Source organism: Vombatus ursinus, unplaced genomic scaffold, assembly GCF_900497805.2.
Source record: "Vombatus ursinus unplaced genomic scaffold, bare-nosed wombat genome assembly UNPS02014830.1, whole genome shotgun sequence".
NCBI classification, from domain to species: Eukaryota; Metazoa; Chordata; class Mammalia; order Diprotodontia; family Vombatidae; genus Vombatus; species Vombatus ursinus.
Window position 1 is genome coordinate 15,360,741 of NW_020954608.1, and position 22,106 is coordinate 15,382,846.

The window sequence follows — 22,106 nt, forward strand, 5'->3', positions numbered from 1 at the left end:
AGCTATATAGGATCTCTAAGTCCTATCCCATCAATGGACATCAGTATTCACTCTCTAGGAGTTATATTTGTTTACAGAAATCTCAATCTCCTCTCCTGAGTATCATTTAATGAATGGTCCTAAAAATAGAATTTCACACTTTACATGCCACGTAGAGAGCAATCTATCAATTTCAAACACAAAGTTTATCGCCCTCAAGGAGATTACATTCTAGTTAATATACAAAAACACACAAGCAGACAGAAAATGTAGCAAATACCAGCAATGCCATTCTCTCTTTACATTTCTTTCCTCTTGAGTAAAGAAGAGATAAATAGATATTAAAATGGTCAGTAGCTGGTGAGCTGAGAAATAGCTATGAGGAATTTGATTTCTGACTTCACCTACTAAGATAAAGGTTAAAAGAGGCAGATATCTAACTATATCAGTTTTACAAAATTAATCTCTGAGCAGTTCAGCAACTCTGATAGGACTCAATGCATGTGTATGTGTATCTTTTTCTTTTAGGGGTATGGAGAGCTACAAACATTCCTCATAAGTTAAAGAAGCAAGATCATAGGATTTAGAATTTTAAAGGACCCTAGAAACCATGTAGTCTGACACCTTTATTTTACCGCAGAGGAATATCAAGTTCTAGGAAGGTAAAGGCATTTGCTCAATGTCACAAAATTGCAATTCCAATCTATGCCCTCTGACAACAGAATTTAATATTCTTTCTACCACAGCTTCCCCTGGTTCATCTTCCCTTCCCTATTTTTCCCTTTGAAGACATTGGAGACCAGGAAGAGTGAAGAAGTAAGTTCTAGAAAATCAATGAGTGATGGCTATTGGTTTATTCATGCTTTGGATAGACAGGGACTGATCTCATCTGTAACAAGAGCTTAAGAAACAAGTGTTTTGTTTTATAGCTATGTTTATTCTTCACTCTCTGTAGGTTGCTCATGTGACAGATAAAATCCTAACACTGGTAAAAAATTGCAGTGTTTGTGTGTGGGGGGCGGTGTGGGGTAATGAGCAAATTCATGAACTAGGGCTAATTTTCTATGGTCTGGGATAATTGTTAGAATATGAAAGTAATTGATTCAAGTCAAAACTCTGCTATAAAATGTATGACGTGTGAAAATTAAAACATTTCCAGTTTATTGATGGGACTGAGTAAATTTTAAAAAAAATTAGAAATTTTATTTAAAATCATGATTACCATAGAATACTGGAATTAAAAGTTATGTAAGAGGCCACTTAATCCAATTTATCTCAATATACTTGCTGATTATTCCTCCTTGTGGACGTTTAGTTGGTATTTAGTATAAACATGTTAGCTGGCATTTGGTATTAGTTAGTGTTCAGTCCTTATTCATAAACATGTACATTTTCTTCCTTCCTACAAAATCTTCCCTTTGAGTTCAGTATCTGTGGACATGTGGACATGTACATGCACAGGCACGAATCCCTTTTATACTAAGTACACAGGTTACCTTTTCTGGTGTTAACCTGTACAAAAGCCACTGTGACTGGATTAGCAGGAAGTAATGCTTACATAGTGGAAGAAGTAGCTTGCTTGCTATAGGATCAAACAGAGCAAAGTACCCCAAAAAGTTAACATTGAGAGACTACTTCATTTTAGGTTAGCAAGATGGTATTTTTGTGACTATGGCCTGAAATTCTAAAAGTCCAATTTTTGTTGTGTTTTTTTACCCCCTGCCTTCAGTGGAAGTCAATTCAAGAAAATTGCCCCTCACAGAAGGTGGTTACATTGATTTCCACCAGTGAGGAACAAAACTTATACTGATGGTCTTTTGGTTACATCCGGAAAACACAATGCTAGGAATACAGACAAAAATGAAATAATCACTGTCTTCAAGAAGCTTACATTCTATTGGGGGGGGGATACAAATTATAAATAAGTAAATAAATAGTGTATACAAATTGATGTGTAGCACACCGCTATAGCCATATTCTGTAGCATATTACCACAGAGACGTTAGACTTCAGACATAGCTAGAGCAAAGTGAATGGACTCTTTCCCAGAATTCACTGGTTTGTGGGAAAGAATTCTGGGGAAGAAGAAAAAGAAGGATGAAGAGTATCCATTTTCTGTTATAGTGGGGGAAGGGTAGGCATACAGTTCTTATAGGGTCCCCCGACTCTTAGAGACCTTGCTGCAGATGATGGTAGACTGAAGTTGAGAACTGGTCTCTTTGCCCTGACCAAGGGCTAATGGGGAGTGAAGAGCAGTGAGGGAGAGCTTTCCTTTGCCTCTCCTTATCTATTAAAGGTGAACTATCCTAAAAGCTCATATTAAACTGGTAGATGATCTCTTTCTGGTCCCCTTTCTTTCAGGAAAGGGGCAAAATTTAGGAGATGCAGGCAGTTCTGTTACCAGTCACAGGCAGCTCAGGCAGCCTTCTCAATTGCTTACCATTATTGTTATTACTTATGAATCTACTTCCCCCCTTTAAATAAATGAAAAGAAGGTGACTGCCAAATCCTTGTCTGGTGTGATGAATGATGATAGTGAATAGAAATTGGGAGGTAACACCTTTTGCCATTGGAGAGAAAGATACACAGTTCTGGGTTCACAGGGAGTTGTTTGGAAGGGGGTAAGAAGCTTCTTGGGATCCCATAGGAGAAAGTGAATTAACAAAAATCAACAAAAAATCCTTAGATCAAAGATTCTTAAACTGGGCTCTGTGAACTTGGATGCAAGAAGATTACATCTTTATTTTTGCTAGCCTTTGGATTTCTTTGTGATTCTATATGTTTTTTCTTAATGTATCAAAACAAAACAAAATCCTTAATTTTGAGGAGTCTGTAGGCTTTTAGGGCAGGTAAGTGGCACCATGGATAGAGTGCTGGGCTTGAAGTCAGGGAGACTTGAGTCAAATTGAGCCTCAGACAATTATTAGCTGTGTGATCTTGGGCAAGTCATTTAACCCTGTTTCCCTCAGTTTCCTCATCTGTAAAATGAGCTGGAGAAGCAAATGGCAAACCACTTCAGTATCTTTGCCAAGAAAACCTCAAACGAAGTCACAATGAGTCAGAAACAACTGAACTACAATAACTATAGACTTCACCAGACTCCCAAAGGGGTTTATAACACAAAAAAGTAAGAATCTTTGTCCTAGCCTGAGACAAGTTACTGAAGGGAGAGTAAGCCTGGTGTAGGGAGAGGGATAGGATCTTGTTGTTGAAAGTGTTGGGGTAGAGCACAGCTGAAACAAGGAGTTTCTAGTATCCAAACCCAGATCTCACTTGATCTTGCCAGTGAGATGAATCAATGTGTACATCTATGCCCTGTACACATGTAGGAACTTTATTAAACATACTGCCCAATCCTAGCAGCTGCCTTTTGACTATGTGGACCTATTACAAGTGGTAACTGGTAAAGTCTAGCTTGAAGCATCTTCTTTACAGAGGGTACCCTGCTTGATTTACATGAGTGAGCCTAGCACTTTAGTACCACACCTGCCCTGTAGCTACACGTGGGGTCCTCTCCTTCATGCAAGGGTTAGAGTATTGTGGGTACCCACTATATCTCATTTAATCCTCATACTCAGAGTGGATTTGTTAACAAAGGCAAGATAATTTCAAGAGGTAGAAGGTGCTAATAACTATGGGGAAGGAGAGCAGGACAGGAAAGGCCTTAGGTAGGTAGCAAGTGATATCTCAGCCATGCATGAAGGAAGCTCAGAATTCTATAAACTAGAGGTGAACAAGCAGAAAGTTCCAGACAGAAGGAATGTCTGGGCAAAGACACAGAGGCAGGAAATGGGAATACTTTGTGCAGTGAATCGCTTTCGTGCTAATTTGACTCTATCAGAAAGTAGTATGAAATAAGACAGGAGATGTGGATGGGAATCAGATTGTGGAAAGCTTCAAAGGCCAGGCTGAGCATATTGGACTAGAGAGAAGAAGAAGCCATTGAAGATGCTGGAGGGTATATATATGTGTAAAATGGTCAGATCTGGTTTTAGTGTAAGGTACTACAAGCCACATTCCTATTACACTAAGGTTCTGATTCCAGCTCTGATACTTATCGCTTATATGACCAAGTGTTGGTCATGTTATTGCTCTAGACATTAGTTTCCTCTTTGAAAAATGAAGGTATTAAATAAGTCTCCCAGATCCCTTCCTACTCCATATCCTAGTTCTTGTTGTTGTTGTTGTTCAGTCATATCTGACTCTTTGTGACCCCATGGATTATAGCACACCAATACTTTCCATGGGGTTTTCTTGACAAAGATACCAGAGCGGTTTGCTATTTCCTTTTCCAGTGGATTAACAATATATCTTCCTCTCCAAGGGCAAAAGGCGCTCCCTCTCCCAATTTCTATTCACGTTCATCATTCATCACACCAGACAAGGATTTGGCAGCTACCTTCTTTTCATTTATTTAAAGGGGGAAACAGAGTCATAACAATAATGGTAAGTAATTGAGAGGCAAATCATTTGTAAGCACAAAGCAGAGGTTAAGTGACTTGCCCCAGGGTCACACAACTAGTGTCTGAGGCTGGATTTGAATTCAGGTCTTTCTGACTCAAGGCCCAGCACTCTATCCACTGAGCCACTTAGTTGATTCTACTCTAAATTCTATGATCTGCTTTACATTATCTATATCTCTGAGGTGATTGTACATAAAAACACAAACGATCAAAACGCATAAACATAGGCTGAGTGAATTTAGGAGTTTCCTAAATACTCTAAGATTACAGGTATGGGCCATTATTAGTCCCTGATCAAATTGACAAAGTTCCTTAGTCACCATTCAGTCAGATTACAGGTGATAGGGCCATTGGATGAAGACACCTGAAAGGGGCTAGGAAACTCCTAGTCCCTTCTAGTGATGGGCTAATTGAGGCTCACTTACACCTCTTTGTGGTATAAAGGAGTAAACTGGTCTCATTCTCTGGAGCTGTCAGTTCCAGAGCCTACTCTGGTCCTTTAATTTAATATTCTAGTTCAGGGAAGTGAGAAAGATTTTTATAAAAATGGAGGAAGAGAAGAAGGAACCCATATTTACTAAGCTCTTATTATGTGCCAGGCACTATGCTAAGTGCTTTACAAATATTATCTCATTTGATCCTCATGACAACCTTGTGAGGTAAGTGCTAAGTGATTCCAGCTCTGATACTTATCGCTTATGTGACCAAGGGTTAGTCATGTTACTGCTCTAGACATTAGTTTCCTCATTGAAAAATGCAGGCATTAAATAAATATCCCATTTTTTTACAGTTGAGGAAACTGAGGCAGATAGAAATTAAGTGACTTGCCCAAGGTCAAACAGCTAATAAGTGTTCGAGGTCAAATTTGAATTCAGGTTTTCTGACTCCAGGTCCAGAGTTCTTAATCTCAGCTGGACTCACGGGAAGATTAGTTGGAAAACCTTCTTAATCTATTGTAATTCTCAGAAAAAAAAGGTTTTCTGTAAATATACCTATTAGCATTATTAGTACAATTTTGAGATTCTCTTAAAGAATTGATTAAGTGACTATATATCTTCAGGTCACTTGGACCCTTTCAGTAACATGTCAATTTTATTAGAACATTTATATAATGTCCTATATAGCAAGAAACCGAGATCAGGAGGCAGCCACTTAGAATGATGAATAATTGACTACCTGTTGTAAACTATAAGTTGAATTAGTCAAGGCAATATATTAAAAAACAAAGCAAAACATGCAACTGGTAAATGAAAGGTACTGAGATGGTGTTGTAATAGCCTTAATTGACATTTACTTTAATAAAAACAGTATTTTAGAAAGTCTGGCCCCTGAAGGATTTCAATTTGCATTAACTAAAATTTCCCTCCTCATAGACATATATCAGATTCTGGTCTACAGCAAGTCCCTAATGAGCGTGATGACCAGAGTAGAATCTTCCTCAACAAGATAGAGTTTCATTTTCTCGATGACGAGGTTCCCTAAGGTCATGACATGAGCGCATCTTGTGCATCTCTAATGTAATCACAAAGCAACGAAGAAGTGTTGACCTTGGTGGCTGTTACTCACCCTTTTAACCTTTCGCAGAAATGCACCAACTCATTAGTTTTCTGAGAATAAGGATTCTCAGCTAACAGCTGTAATTCAATCCACCATCACTCTAAGATTGCTTGCCTCTCTAACCTGCGATGTCAGGCAAGAGCAACATATTAAGCCTTTATGTTAGTCTTACCGACTTAATGAAGCTCTAGGTCCCTGGATATTTGGGGAAAATGGATATCTTGACATAAGGGTTTGGACGTAGAGATTTTTGGGGAAACAATCAGAGATAACATGGTATGGTGTATGAAACTTCACTTCAGGCTCAAAATCTGTTGTGATGAGCTTTCTTACCCTCAGGGTGGTTTAGTGTTAAAAGAAATCCAAAACAATTTTTGTTCTTGATTCCTTTTATGGGAAGAACCATAACATATGTCTCTGGAGTATATACATACATACACACATGCATCCAGACATTTGTTATTGTTCAGTTGTGCCTGATTCTTCATGACTCTGTGGACCATGGGGTTTTCTTGACAAAGATACTAGAGTGGTTTGCCATTTCTTTCTCCAATGGGTTAAGGGAAACAGAGGTTAAGTGACTTGCCAAGGGTCACACAGCTAATAGGTGTCTGAGGCCTCATATGAACTCAGGTCTTCCTTACTCAAGTCCCAGTGCTCTATACATTGAGCTACCTAGCTGCTTTACATACATATTTACACGCACACATATATAAATAAAAATGTGTATATACACACACACACACAAACCACACGCAGTCCTTGAAGCACATACAGCTATTCCCTGCCTTCTTAGTCAAAACCATTACATGGAATCTTGGAAGGACCCTGTTTCCTGCCATGTGCATCTCATTGCAGATATGTATAATTCCAAATCACCTTCTAGTTGTATATGGAGTGGGAAGAACTGGTAACTCATTGTTGCCTAGCACTAACTGAGTGGGTATACAAAAGGGCCAACCACCTCTTCCCCACTTTCTTTGCCCCAAGGCTGTCAAGGAATCATAAACTGCCATCCCCTTCTCCCCCACAAGAGCTATTTATAGGAGATGACCAGTAACCTTACCTTCCACCTGGCTATGGCAGCCATGAGCACATGGCTATCTCTTTTCTCTTATGTGTGTTCTTTCTTGATCATAGGCTAACAAATATTTTGAGATGGAAATACCTACGTGACCAGGAGAATTTAGATGTTTTATCGTCATTCAGAGCTGAATGATCTAGGGCAGGTACAAGGGAAGAGGCAAAATCAGTACTCTTGCTCTGCAGCTGCCAGGCCTTGCAGCCACTAGCCCTACTACCTGGCTATATTCAGATGTGTGAGGGCCATGGGCCTGAGTCTGGCCCCATACCATTCAACTCTAACTACTGCCAGGACTTCTGCTGGGACCTCTGGATCTTCTGCTGCCATTTTTCACTTCATGCTGCCCTTGGAGGCAATTCAAAGTAGTTCTGCCTCCTCACAGTCACAAAGAAAAGACAGCAAGGAAGGAGTGGGTGACCCCCCTTTTATATACTTATCCACTTAGGATCAGAAACCCATGAGTCATCAGTTTTTCTGACTCCTCAGCCCATTATAAAACTTTTTTTCGTCACATAGAACATAGAACAAGTCCCTCAATCATATGTCCCCCCCCCAAAACTTCATGTAGTTGCTTAGACCAAAACCAAGCAGGGAATATCTGTGCATGTTTTAAGGCCAGTTCATTAATCTCTCTGTCTGTCTGTCTGTCTCTCTCCTGACATACACATGCATTTATTACATGTGTATGCATATAGTCTAGAACCATGATTTCATTGGTGTGGATTACTACCACATATAAACTGTCTGTATCAATGTAGTTCAACAATGCATCTATTATCTAGAGTACCACCTAGAGGGAACTCCGAAGTTAAGTGGCTGGAACAGGTTTGGACAGCTGTTATATATCTGAGGCCCGATGTGAACCTGGGAGTCCCTGACATAAAGTCAGCCCGGTGCCCTCTTTGCCATGCTCCTCTAGAATGTGGCCTTACCATGCCACCTCCTTGCTTAAGAAGCCTCGTAGCTTTCTATTGCCCTCCTCTATTTGGCATTTAAAGACTTTCACAACCTTGTTCTAGCCTACCTTTCCAAACGTGTTACTTTTCACGTATTCTATAATCCATCCAAGCTAGCTGACTTGCTGTCATCCCCACTATTCCATTTCCCAATTCTGTAGGTTTGCAAGGGTTCTTCCCCCAGGCCTGGAATGCACTGTCTCTTTTCCTTTGTGTCTTAGAATCCCTAGCTTCCGTCAAAATTCAATTCAAGCCTATCTCCTACCATGAGGCCTTTCTTATTCTTTATAGCTTCTCCCACTAAATTAACTTTTTTTAGTTTGTACATGTTTTGTATCTTCTCATGTGTATAAATGTTGATTTCCCTGATAGGATGTAAGCTCTTTGAGGGCAAGGACTGTGGCATTTTTGTTTTTGTATCCCTCTTCCTTAACATACTGACACACAGTAAGCATTTAATAAATGCTTGCTGATCATTACATTTTTGCAAAATACATCTAACACACTTGGTAGAGTAGCTTACACCAGGGAAATGTCAATGCTATGCTGGAATATTCTATGGATAAAATTGTTCTTTTTGACACTGTGCCATCTACTACCTATTTTTCCACATACATTTAGGAAAACTCAACTAAAGTATGAAATCGTTGGACTAGATAACCTACACCCTAATCCCATGCTTCTATACTCTTATTACTTCGCAGCTGCAGGGATCAGTGATGTCCCTTCTCTTTAGTTGTTGGGTTTCTGTGCTTTGACCTTGTCATGTGGTTGATTTGAAGCATAAGAGCTGCTATAACTCTGGCACACATCATGGTGTGGGATAGGGTGAATCAATGACATCTTGTAAAGACTTGATTTGTTCCTTTAGTGAAGAAGCATATGTTGAATAACTATTGTGTGCTCAATACATTGCATTTGGTCCTTTGGAGGAGCAGAAAAAAAATGGAGAGTAGGGTCTTGGTCTTTGAGTTCCTTATTGACAATTAGAATTGATTCTTTGTGGGCTCCTGCAACCAGCAGAGTTCTGATACAAACTATTTTCAAGGCCTTCTTTCTTTCATGTCTCTTATGGTGCTGCTTATCCTTTATTCGCTTTCTGAGACACAGAAAGTGTGGCATTAGATGACTCAAATGTGAGTTTAATTATCTCAGGATTAATAGAGTCTACAAGGTGGGCTTATACATGGATGGATGTATTAGCAGGGGGAAGTGAATGCTGCACAGGTTATAGTCAAACTAATCAGTGAGGAGTATCATAAATGGGGATGACAAAATAAAATATGAAATGTACTTCAAAGGACATCTACAGAAACTCTCATTAGTTTAGTCTCTTTCAGCTGTGCAAGTTTTGTTCCCCCCCCCCCACCCCAGCATGTCATTAGTTTAGAGAGAAGCAAAAAAGATGGTCTGGGCCCAAATTTGCAAACAGATATAAGGAGAAATGATTTCATTTAAATTATTGTTGTTTTTTATTTTCGTTTAAAGAAAATCCTTTAGGACAGTCTTTCATTTGGTTTTAAAGGGTCCTTTGCAAAGATCATTTAACTCAACACTTAGAGTATGGGGTTATGGCAAAAGGTTTAATCAACAGTTAATCAACACACATTTAGTGCTCATTGATTATATGTGTCACTGTGCTAACAATAATAATAAGAATGATGATGACAGCTAGCATTTATACAGTGCTTTATGGTTTACAAAATGGTTTACAGATATCTCATCCTCACAGCAGCCCTGGGAGGTGGGTGATATGATTTCCCTGATTTTATAGATGAGAAAACTAAGGCAGACAAAGGTTAAGTGACTTGCCTAAAGGTCACACAGCTGGCCAGTGACTGATGCTGAATTGGAACCCCAGGACTTTCTGACTCCAACATTCTATCCACTGTGCCACAAAGCTAAAAAAGATACAGTCTTAGGACACAAGGACCTTACTGTCTTGTTGGGGAGACAGGGTGCAAATCATGGTGCACTGGAAAACAGGATTTGGACTTAGGGGAGACCTGGCTTTGAATCTTACCTCTGGCACTTATTCGCTGTATGACCAAAGGTTAACCATTGCACCTCTCAGGGCATCAATTTCCTAATATTAAATGGGGAATAATAATAGCTGCGTGGGATAGAGTGCCAGGTCTGAAGTCAGGAAGACCAATTCAAATCTGGCCTCAGACACTTCCTGGCTGTGTGACCCTGGGCAAGTCACTTAACCCTGTTTCCCTCAGTTTCCTCATCTGTAAAATGAACTGGAGAAGAAAATGGCAAACCACTCCAGCATATTTGTCAAGAAAACCCCAAATGGGTTCGTGAAGAGTTGGACACAACTGAAATGACCGAACAACCACAACAACAACTACAACTGCATTACCTACCTCACACAGTTACTGTAAGAATTACAGTGTCATAGTATCCTAAACTTAGAGCTGGAAGGGACCATTGAGCTCAGCTCTCTCACTATACAGATGAAGAAACTGGGGTTCAGAGAGGCAGCTAGGTGGTACAGTACATAGAATATTAGGCCTAGAATTCAAATCCTGTCTAGGCACTTACTATGAGATTTTGGGCAAGTCACTTAACTTTTTTCAGCCTCAGTTTCCTCATCTGTAAAATGGGCAAAATAACAGCACCTATCTCTCAGTACTGTTGTAAAAAGCAAACATATGAAAAGAGCTGTTGGAAACCTCCAAGAGCTATATAAATGACAGCTATCATCATTACTATTAGTAAGTGATTTGTACACTGTCACAAAGCTGGTAAATCTGAATCCAGATTTTTCTGACTCTAAGCCTAGTATGTTAGCCATTACATCATGATGATCAAATAAGATAAAGGGCATCAAGTATTTTCCAAACTTTAAAGAGCTACAAAATGCCAATTATGATTAGGATCATAATTATTAACTAATAAAAGGCAGAATATAATTGCCAAATCTGTGGTATAAACAAAACACACAGTGGGGATTTGGAAAGAGAGCTCACTGTGCACCTAGTAGGATTCAGTCAAGGGGAGGGGACAGCTCAACAAAGAAGAGGAAGAATAGTGTGTGTGTTAGACATAAAGAGAGATTTTAACTAGAAAAACAAAAGGCAGTGCTAGAGCTCCTTACTCACTCTGGGAAAGATGAAAAGTGGCAAAGAGAAGGATGGTTTCAAGTACTTGATCGATTTCACATTTTGACGGATCTGTGACCTCATCAGTGTTTGAGTATTCCTTCCCCCAGTACTGATCACCATCCTTCCATGCCATCTGAGCCTGTGGTTTCTTTTCTGCTGTTCCAGCGCTATCACTGCAGAAGTGGAAGGGGGCCACGTAGGACTGAAGGGAATTTGTATTTTCATCTGTTTCATGGGTTGTCTTGGCACAAAAATTCATCCCTGGATTTCTGGTGTTGAGACTCTCTACTGCACTTAGCCAGGCTGGCCCTTGGGCAGCAGTTACAACTCGGTCTGGGAATTGTACTTGAAGTGATTCCAGCTTGGAAAGACCTGCCCAAAGCTTTGGCTCCCTGACATGGCCCTGGAGAGCCTCATGTCACTTCCATGCCATAATATGACACCAGAGGAGGCCTTTTGTGGAAGAAAATAGCCTTAGCTGCCTTGTAAAACTGCAGACATCTTGGTAGGTGGGCTTTATCTCGGATCCCTCCTGCTGCCACTATCATTAATGTGGCCAATCTGAGATCAGTTGAGAGACAGACACCTCATGCCCAGCTCAGATTTTTGTGATAGAAGGAATATAGAGGGAACCAAAGGGCAGATAGGTAACACAGTGGACAGAGAGCAAGGCCTGAAATCAGAAAGACTCATGTTCCTGAGTTCAAGTCTGGCCAAAGACATCTACTAGCTGTGTGACCCTGGGCAAGTCACTTAGCCCTGTTTGCCTCAGTTCCTTATCTGTAAAATGATGCAAAGAAGAAAATGGCAAACCATTTCAGTATCTTTGCCAAGAAAACCCCAAATGGGGTGACAAAGAGTCTGACATGACTGAAATGACCCAACAACAAAAGAGGGATTCAAAACACCATCAAAATACTGAAAAACAAGTTAAAAACATTTCATTATAAAAGTGTTGTTGGTAAACCAAATGGAGATGCGTAATTGAAAAAATACATATTCTTGAGCTTAACTTTTAATTCTAACACTTAATACAATGCACGTCACGTAGTAAGCACTTAATAAATGCTTGCTGATTGATCGCTACGTTGTTAAGTATGTTAATGAAAATTGACTGATTCTTCTACCCCTCTTTTATTGATGGACAGAATGAAGGGGTGCGTTCTATTTTAACCTACATACTTAAGTGAATATCAGCCAATCAACAGGCACTTATTAAACACTTACTAAGCATCACACACTGTGCTAAGTGCTAGGGATACAAAGAAAGGTAAATACGTGGTTCTTGTCCTCGAAGAGCTTACATTCTAATGGGAGAGACAATGCTCAAAGAATTATACAGGTACAAGATACATGCAGGGTAAATTGGAGATAATCACAGAGGAAAGACACTATTAGTATGGGGTGAGGATTGCGGAAGAGACTGAGAAAGGCCTTCTGAAGAAATTAATATTTGAGTTGAGTCTGTAAGGAAGTCAGGGAAGCCTAGAGTTGGGGGTAAAGAGGGAGGGCATTGCAGGAATGAGGTCCTGCTAGTGAAAAGTCATTATATCAGATGAATGGTATTCTAAGAAAGAATTTTTGGTTACCAAGGTCAGGACAATGTGGGGAAAAAAACATACATTCCCTTTCAAAATTTTGTGGTAAAAAAATTATGAAAATTCCAAACAGAGTGATTCCCTCCGGTACCCTGAAGCATGACAATACTTCATTTAATGAAACTCATTAACAGTTGATGACATTTAGTTTGCCAAAAAAGAAAGGAACAAGTCTTCCCTAAAATTTGTAGCCAAACAAGTTGCAAGGTTTTTGTTTTTGTTTTTTGAAAAATAGCTGCTATTTTGACTGCATTTTTTATGAGGAGCAACAGATATAACGATAAAGAGCTGGCTTTGAAGCCAGGAAGACAGGAGTTCCAAGTCCTGATTCTGATACAAATGGATTTTGTGATCTTGGACAAGTCCCACTTTTCTAGGCAGCTCTCAAAGACTCTAAGTTGTAGAAAAGGTAACTGCATTGGCAGAGAGGTCGGGAATTTTCCTTCACTGATGGAAATCACAGTTCCAGTCCCTATCCCTACATTAAAAAACAAAACCAAACAAAACTGTATCCTTTTCCTTCTGGATGCATGGTTTGCTGCTCATTTGGGACTTAGCTGGTCAGTTATTCTCCACTGTATGCTTTGTACTGAGCATATGGTCAGATGTGAGGATAGAAAGAGATGCTCTCTATTTGAATTCATTTTCAATAAAAACTACCAGGCTGTAGTACATTAACAGCAACGATTCATGTTGGAGAAGGTGCATAAAAGATATTACACTGGAAATGTATGATTGGAAAATAAGGTGGGCTGGTCGTGTATTAAGATGAGATGGATGGCTTCACTGGTATCCACAAAATGTCCAAAGTTCTAGAAGAAGGCCATTAGGCTGATCCTCTACCAAGGATGACAGATAACAAGTATACAAGATGAGAAGGGTATAAATAGATTGTGATCTGCCCTAAGGGGAGGCGTACCCACATTAATGAGGTCACTGGGTAATGCAGGATTCTTAAGTTGTGTCTACATTATCAAACTGATTTGACTATTTGGATTGACTTGACTGGTTACACACATTCAGCCTTAGGGTGCTTTCACTTTGGAAAAGCATTTTTGTTTTTAATATCTGCAATGGAAAATGGATAAAATAATATGCTATGAGTGCCCAGGAAAAAAAAAGCACTGAAAGAGAAAGAAAGAGGGAAAAGACAAAAAAGCATTTCTTTTTCTAGTTTTGGTGCCAGAATCAATTTATCAGTAATTATCCATTTCTGTTTCTCCAAGTAAGGATGAATACCTAATTGAAGATGAGAGAATAAGCAATTTTTGTAGAGTGTGTTCTTACTGAAGTCCTTCTTTAAATATCATTCTAAGCAGCTTAAAAGTCCTTCATTTTAACTTCTGTTACTCTGTGAATAGCGTGTTATAATGTATTAATTATATTAGCCAATATTTATATAATACTTTAGGTTTTCCGAAGTGCTTTACATACAGGATCTCATTTTATCCTCATCACAACCCTGGGTCGGAAGTGCTATTATTATCCCCATTTTATAGATGAAGAAGCCAAGGTAGACAAATTGCTGTTAGCAACTGATGAATCATACTAATAAAATGGAAGAAAATTGAATGGAGATTTCAGCATTCTAGACTAAGAGGTAAAAGGTGGTAATGCAGAAAATACCAAGACATAAATATCATAATAATAATAATTATTATTATAATTTAGATGGAGAGGAAGCATAGAAAAGCACCGGACTTGAAGTCAGAAGAATTGTGTTTCAATTCTCTTTCTATCATTTAGTACCAGTATGATCTTTGGCAAATCACTTTACTGAGCCTCAGTTTCCTTATCTGAAAAATGTGGATAATAGTATTGTTTCTATTTATCTTACTGAGATGTTGTAAGGAAAAAGTTCTATAAACCTTAAAGCACCATATAAAAATGACTTATGATGTGTCTACTGTTTAGGTGTCAAAGCACTTTACCCACATTATCTTATTCATTTATTACAACTGTGTGAGGTGAGTAGTTCAAGAATTGTCAATCTTATTTTATAGATAAGGACCTAAAGTTCAGAGAGGTAAAGTAATTTGACCCAAACCACACAGGTAGCCAGTGGTAGAGCAGGAATGGGAATAAATGTGTCCTGTTGCCAAGCCCAAGGCTCCTTCCATTGTACCATGGCAGTATTTTCTAGTTTCTAGAGGCCTTTAAAAAAATGAAGCAACATTATGTATAATAACCGATATTTTAGGGCCCAGGTGACAAATTTACTATATTTTGGGGAAAATTGCCAAATAACTCACATAAGAGCTCTGAAAAGACTTCTATTGATATTTGCCTGCTGTGCCCCTGACAGATAAAACTATCAAGAATAGCTGATTTTTCAAAGCTATGCTTCTCCAGAAAATGTGACAAAAATGCAGTTCAGAGCTAAACACCCCAGTTACTAGGGTTAAAAAAGTTCGATGAAACCTACATTTTCTTTCTTCCTCCTATTTTTTCTATTTTTTTTAAAAACACGCTAGTGTTTTCAGGACCATTGGTGTAATTGGCTCTGAGTAATTTCTCAGCAGGTCAGGTTGAAGTGGTTGATAGTTACAAGTAAGTGTTGCTGACAAGTTCTGTTCCTCATTTTTACAGATGCAGTGTGTTCCATCTCTGTCATATCCTTTTCTCTTTTATAGCTGCTGAGATTGTGTTTTGTAAAAAGTCATTTGGCTATCTTCACACATTTTCCCTTTTACAATAGGTAAATGTCAAAAGCAGTCAGGTGCAATATCAAGCTTCCATTGTACCTCCTAAGCCCTCTGGTGGATAATAACTTCTTTCGATATTTTCTTAATGTAAATGGAAACAGATACTAAACCAGTCAAATGATCCCTCCTGAGCCAGCTGTCCTTTTCAATGTGTTATCCAGAAGATTACATGAATATTTATTGGATCTTCTGTTCTTCACAGAAGCCAAAGTTTTGGTTCAACTACCAGGGCATCTATCAGGTTTTAATTTGGAATAATGTGATTCTGTGTTGTTGAATGAAGTTAAACATGAAATATCCCTAGAGGAAGGCCATGAGGGCACAGGAGAGCTGTAGCATGTTCTGGGACAGATTTATAGTGTGACCTCTGATTGGCTGAATGAATGTGTTCCTTTAGTCAAAAAATTAGATTATTATTGCTTATGTTTTATTGACCTCACAGAAGCATTGTGCAGACTAACCTGAACATATAAACAAATATCATGAGGATGATATGAGGATGAGGGGGAAGGAAATCTTTGTAATGCAAATACAACTCTATGTTTTCTCATTAATATTATATTAGGAAGTTTGGTGACTAAAAGTATCATATGGGAAGTTTTGTTATTGTTGTTCAGTCTTTTTTTTTTTTTAGATGTATCCAACTCTTCATTACCCCATTTGGGGGTTTTCTTGGCAAAGAAACTAGAGTGGTTTGCCATTTCCTCCTCCACTCATTTTACAGATTAGGAAACTAAGAAAGACAGGGTTAAGTGACTTGCCCAGGGTCACACAGCTAGTAAATGTCTGAGGCCAGATTTGAACTCATTAAGATGTATTGTAGGCTCAGCACTGTATCCACTGTGCCACCTAGTGGCCATATGGGAAGTGCCATATTAAATACAGGCCTAACTCCCTATCCTTTTTTCATCACCATCACTGACTTCCCCAAACCAAGCTCTGTCTCCCTGGCCATCACTCCCCTCTATATGTTGTCCCCATTTATTAATATGTAAGCTCCATGAGACTAAGGACTGTCTTGTTTTTGTATTTTTACCTTCAGCACTTAGCACAGAGCTTAGCATAGAGTGACTGTTTAATAAATATTTTTCATTCATTCATTCATACAAAATGCTCTTTATTCTGCCAAGAGAAGAAACAATTTGCAACACTACTTGAGAAGTACTATGGCATAATGAATAGAGTGCTAGACTTTGAGTTAGGAAGATCTAAGTTCAAATCCTACCTCAGATAAGTATTTTTGCAATCCTGGGCAAGTCCCTATGCCTTAGTTTCCTCATTTCTAAAATGAGCAGATGGGACTTGATGGTCTTTGAAGCCCCTTCCAGATATAAATCCATGATTCCCATCTCAGACACTTACTGGTTAGTTGTATGACCCTGAGAACATCACTTAAAGTAACTCATACTGTATCCTCATCTAGAAAATGGAGATAATAAGAGCATCCACCTCACAGTATTGCTAAGAAGGTCAAATGAGGGAGCGGATGTAGAGCGAAATCACCAAGGTGGTGAGTAGCATGGACCTTGGCATGGGTGCTGTGGTAACCCTGTGGGTTTTGTGATCCTGGGATGACCAGGAGATGCTACTGACAGAGAAAGAATTGGAAGCTGAGCCAGAAAAGAACTACAAGGAAGAGGAATTAGAGGAAATATTCTGAAGGGAAAAGAACATGGGTACATTGAAGGTAAAGATATAGATGTGACAATAAGTGGAAAAAAATTGAAAGAGGGATACTAGATTTAGTCACATGATAAAACTTGCCCCTGACATTGTCACTTCCTAAAAGTGTTCTTGGCAAATAGATACTGGGCACTACTGGGTTTTTTTTTTAAATAATATCTTAGTTTTCCCCTAAATTCCTGTAAAAAGAATTTTTAACATTTGCTGTTTAAAATTTCGAGTTCCAAATTCTCTCCCTCCCTCCTTTTCTTTCTTCCCCTCTCCTTGAAATGGTAAGCAATTTGAGATAGGTTATATGTGTGCAATGATTGGGCACTACTCTGGAAGATGTGAAAAGAAAAGTGGACCTCGGTGCCCAAATTGTCACCATTGCATGGCCACAGTAGTGATTGGTTGTGGGTACACAGCTGAGGCTTCCCTTGCTGGGTTCATTTTGGAGAGAAGAGTTTATTGGATTGGAAAGATGAGATGTGAATGCTGGTCCTGCTTCTGCCAGGAGCTATTTGACCTTGAACAAATTACTCAACCTTTCTCAGCCTCAGTGTCCCCATGTAAAATGAGGAGGACAGACTAACCCTCCAAAGCATACGTTTCAAATCTACTCTGTTGGAAGAAAGAGAGTGGTGCTGTTCATTTCCCCCATTCACCAGCCCCAGAATGTCAGGTGTGGCTCTATCTATTCACAGTAAGGGTGTGGACCTGGGTGGCAGCCAGATCTTGATTTTCCGGCCCTTTGCAAAGCTTATCTTTATATAAATGAGCTGGAGCTGAAAGCTGTGCCTGGCAGCCTTCCTTTCTGTCACTTGGAGCCAGGAGTTACAAATACTAACAGAAAACTTGGCTGCAGTATTTGATAGTAGCTTAACATCATGAAGGGCCTGCAGGAAGGGGAGATATTTTTTATCCTGTTATCTACTTGGAAAGTAAAATAAACTGCTTGGTGGGGGAGCAAGATGCCATATTCCTTTTCTATCTCACCTTCACCCTATGATTTTATGAATAGTATTTATGCCAGGAATTAAAATCTTTTAAAAATAATAATAATCATTTATAATGCTTTAAGTTTTACAAAGTGCTTTATGTCCCTACAGATATTTTACAGATGAAAAGGCTGAGGCTTAGAGCAATTAAATGACTTGTCCATAACACCACATTCAATCGTAGAAGAATTTGAACCCCAATCTATGGGACTTCATGTCCAACACTATGTCCATTACGTCATGCAGCCTCCTATGTTCTTACGTAATTGATTCTAAGGTACCACATCTAGTGCAATGAACATTATTAGATATTATTAGTAATTATTATGACTACAATACTAGTAATTCTTTGAGAACAGACTAAATCTTCACTGTGGTAGCTGCTTATCAGAGACTCAAACTTTGGGCATTGTTTGGCAGAGTCAATCACATTCTATCCCAGAGAATTATAATATGGTCAACATCTGAATGAAAACTGATGAGCCTGAGGATTTGACCCATTCTTCAGTCTTTGGTCATTCTAATACTGAGCAAACCTTTGGGAAGTGGTAATCATCAAAACAATCTGGTACTGGCTAAGAAATACAGTGGTGCATGAGTAGAATAGAGTGGGTACACAACACACAGTAGAAAATGACCATAGTAACCTAGTGTTTAACAAACCCAAAGATCCAAGATTTTGGGAAAAGAATTCACTATTTGACAAAAATTTCTGGAAAAACTAGAAAGCAGTTTGAAAGAAAGTAGTAGAGACCTATATCTCATACCGTATATCAAGCTAAGGTCAAAATGAGATACATGATTTAGACATAAAAGGAGACACAATAAGTAAATTAGAGGAGCATGCAATATCTTACCTGTCTGATCTATGGAAGGGAAGAATTAGTGACCAGATAAGACACATAGAGCATTATGGGATATAAAATGAATAATTTGATTAAATCAAATTAAAAAGTTTTTGCACATACAAAACCAATGCAGGCAAGATTAGAAGGAAAGTAGGAAACTGGGGAAACAATTTACAGCAAGTTTCTCTGATAAAGGCCTCATTTCTCAAACATATAGAGAACTCAGTCAAATTTATAAAAAATATGAATTATTTTCCAATTGACAAATGGACAAAGGATACAAACAGTTTTCAGAAGAAGCTAGAGCTATTTATAATCTTGAAAAAAAAAGATTAGAGCAATTGATTAGAGAAATGAAAATTAAAACAATTCTGAGGTATTACCTCAAACCTATCAGATTGGCTAATATGAGAGAAAAAGAAAATGATAAATGTTGGAGGAGAAGTGGGAAAATTGGGACACTAATGATCTGTTGGTGAACTGATCCAATCATTCTAGAGAGCAATTTGGAACTATGGTCACAGGGCTATAAAACTGGACCCAGCAATAGCATTACTAGGTATGTACCTTAAGCAAATCAAAGGAAAGGGAAAAGGACCCTCATGTACAAAAATATTTATATCAACTCTTCTTGTGGTAGCAAAGAATTGGAAATTGAAGGGATGCCTATCAATTGGGGAATAGCTGAACAAATTGTAGTATATAATTGTGATAGAACACTATTGTGCTATAAAAAATGATGATCAAGAAACTTTCAGAAAAACCTTGCAAGACTTACATGAACTGATGGAAAGTGAAATGAGCAGAACCAGGATAACCATGTACACAGTAACAGCAATATTGTGTAAGACTCAACTGGGAAAGACTCAGCTATTCTCAGCAATACAATGATCCAAGACAATTCTGGAGGACTTATGATGAAAAAGTGCTATCCATCTCCAGAGAAAGGACTGATGGAGTCCAAATGCAGATTGAAGCATACTTAAAAAAATTCATTATTATTATTATTTTTTGATCTGCATTTTCTTTTGCAACATGGCTAATATGGAATTATTTTGTATGACTGAACATATATAATCTATATCAAATCCTTTGCCTTTTCAAGGATGGGAGAGGTGAGGGAGAGAATTTGGAACTCAAAATTTAAAAAGAAGAATGTTTGCCTGTTTACATGTAAATGAGAAAAGAAAATTTTAAAAAATTATACTATGTGTGAAAATAATTTGTCTATGAATCTAAGTCCTATTAGACTGGAAAATTGTCAGTGATAGGACTAAACAAAAATGCTTTTTTTAAACAGGGGGTTAGGTAGGATAGGCAGGAGTATCAGATTTTTTTTCAAAAATTTGTAATGCTTTTTAAAAAATTCATTCAATTTATAATTCATCTGATCTTTATGTTATATAGATTTAATTTTCTTTCTCTTACAACTTTACAAATTCTTGTTATATTCTAAAATTAAAGATAGAGCCATATTAATGGCTTATTTTATATTTCATTCTTATTAGTAAAACAAGTCGACAATAAGCCTGGTTTCCATTTTTAAAGGGTTATAGTAGTTTTAAAATCCAAAATATTTTCTAATATTATATTATAGGTATTTTTTTTTTGTTTAAAGGCTTCATCACAAGGTATGAGGAGAAGCCTCCAAAAGCCTACAGACCCAGGGTATCATAATCAACCTTAGTGAAAAAATGGATTATAACAGAAATATACTATTTTTAAATATAGCATAGAAATATAGTATTTTTAAAAGAAAAAAATGTGAATTTTCAACTTGGAAAAGCACCAGTCTTCAGCAGTGTTTAAAATTTCTCTTGAATACTGCAGATGGAGTATATAAAACATGATACTTGCATATAGTTTTCACTGTATGCAGACAGATTATTGGATCTCTTCTACCTAGGCAATGCAATCACAAACACCAGAGTTTCTTCTAGTTTTTCACATACAACAGTTTTAAGGGGGGAAAAATAGTATTAACTTGGCATTTCAACACAAAACCATAAATGGACTATTAAAAAAAATGTGTCTTCTGGAGGAGTTAATTTTAAGTCATGAATTTTCCCCAACCAATTGGGATGGTGATAGCAAGTTTATTGATAGAGTGGTAAAGCCTATGTATGATTGGAAGTTCTCACTTGCGCTACAATTTTACCTGTCCTATTTTTTGAGTAACAAGGTATTGCAGGACCTTAGCCCAGAGGAAAGATTTGGGCCTTACAAATCTACAAGTTTTTAAGAGAGTGGAAAAGCTGAAAAATAAGAAGCCATGTACTTTCCTTTACTGCCTGGGGATTCTCTTAACACACACACACCAAAAAACCCAACAAAAAACAAAAAACAATAAAACAACAACAAAACCAACAAAAAACCCTCCTACAGTGTGATTCTGTGGTGGGGGAAACTTATGATTTATGTGCTGCATTCAAACAGTATAAAAAGGGCCCCTGAATCTTTCTTCCAATGAATCGTTAAAATGCATAGGTTTTCTATAGGTTGCTTTGTTTTCTATTCTGGAGGATAACTGAGAGTCACGGAGCTTTCTCAGAGGCTCCTTCTCACAGTTTAATGAGTTTTAGTTGAGATTGGGTTTCAGAACTCAGAAAGGGAAATGTTTGTATTCTCTTTCCATTTTAGCCAACTCCAGTTTTCAGAAAGTAGAAAATTTTGACTTTCACATGCCTTATTTTTTCCTGTTTCTTTCATGTTTACTGGTAGAAACTGTCTGATTTAGATTTTATAACAGAGCTAGCAATGTGCAAGATTTTGAAATGAAAAGAACTTGATATTTCCTACTGATCTTGTTCTGATTGAGAAGATATGATATTCTGAAGAAAGAATGGCTGCTCACTCATGTCTGTACTCTCTCCAGACTCCTTCCCCTTCTGTGTTGCCAGTCACCTTGATCACTCGTATCTTTTTTAGTTTTAGCTTTTCTTTCCCAGCTTTCAACTCCCTTGTCCTCTGGCCTTTATGTGTTATCTTTCCCTATTAGAATGACTAGAATTTAAGCTTCTTGGGGGTAGGGACCGACTTGCTTGTTACTTTTTGTTATTCCCAGTGTTGGCACAGTGACTGGCACACAGTAGGTGCCTAATATATGCTCAATCTGTTTATCCATAATGGTGTATCAAAAT

At 38.1% G+C, this 22,106-nt stretch overlaps 1 protein-coding gene across 1 annotated transcript in view; it reads right to left on the reverse strand.

Moving 5' to 3' along the window:
* Window positions 1–22,106, reverse strand: part of MAGI2 (membrane associated guanylate kinase, WW and PDZ domain containing 2) — a 1,168,341-nt gene that overhangs the window by 134,195 nt on the left and 1,012,040 nt on the right. The gene's annotated exons all lie outside the window — the stretch shown is intronic.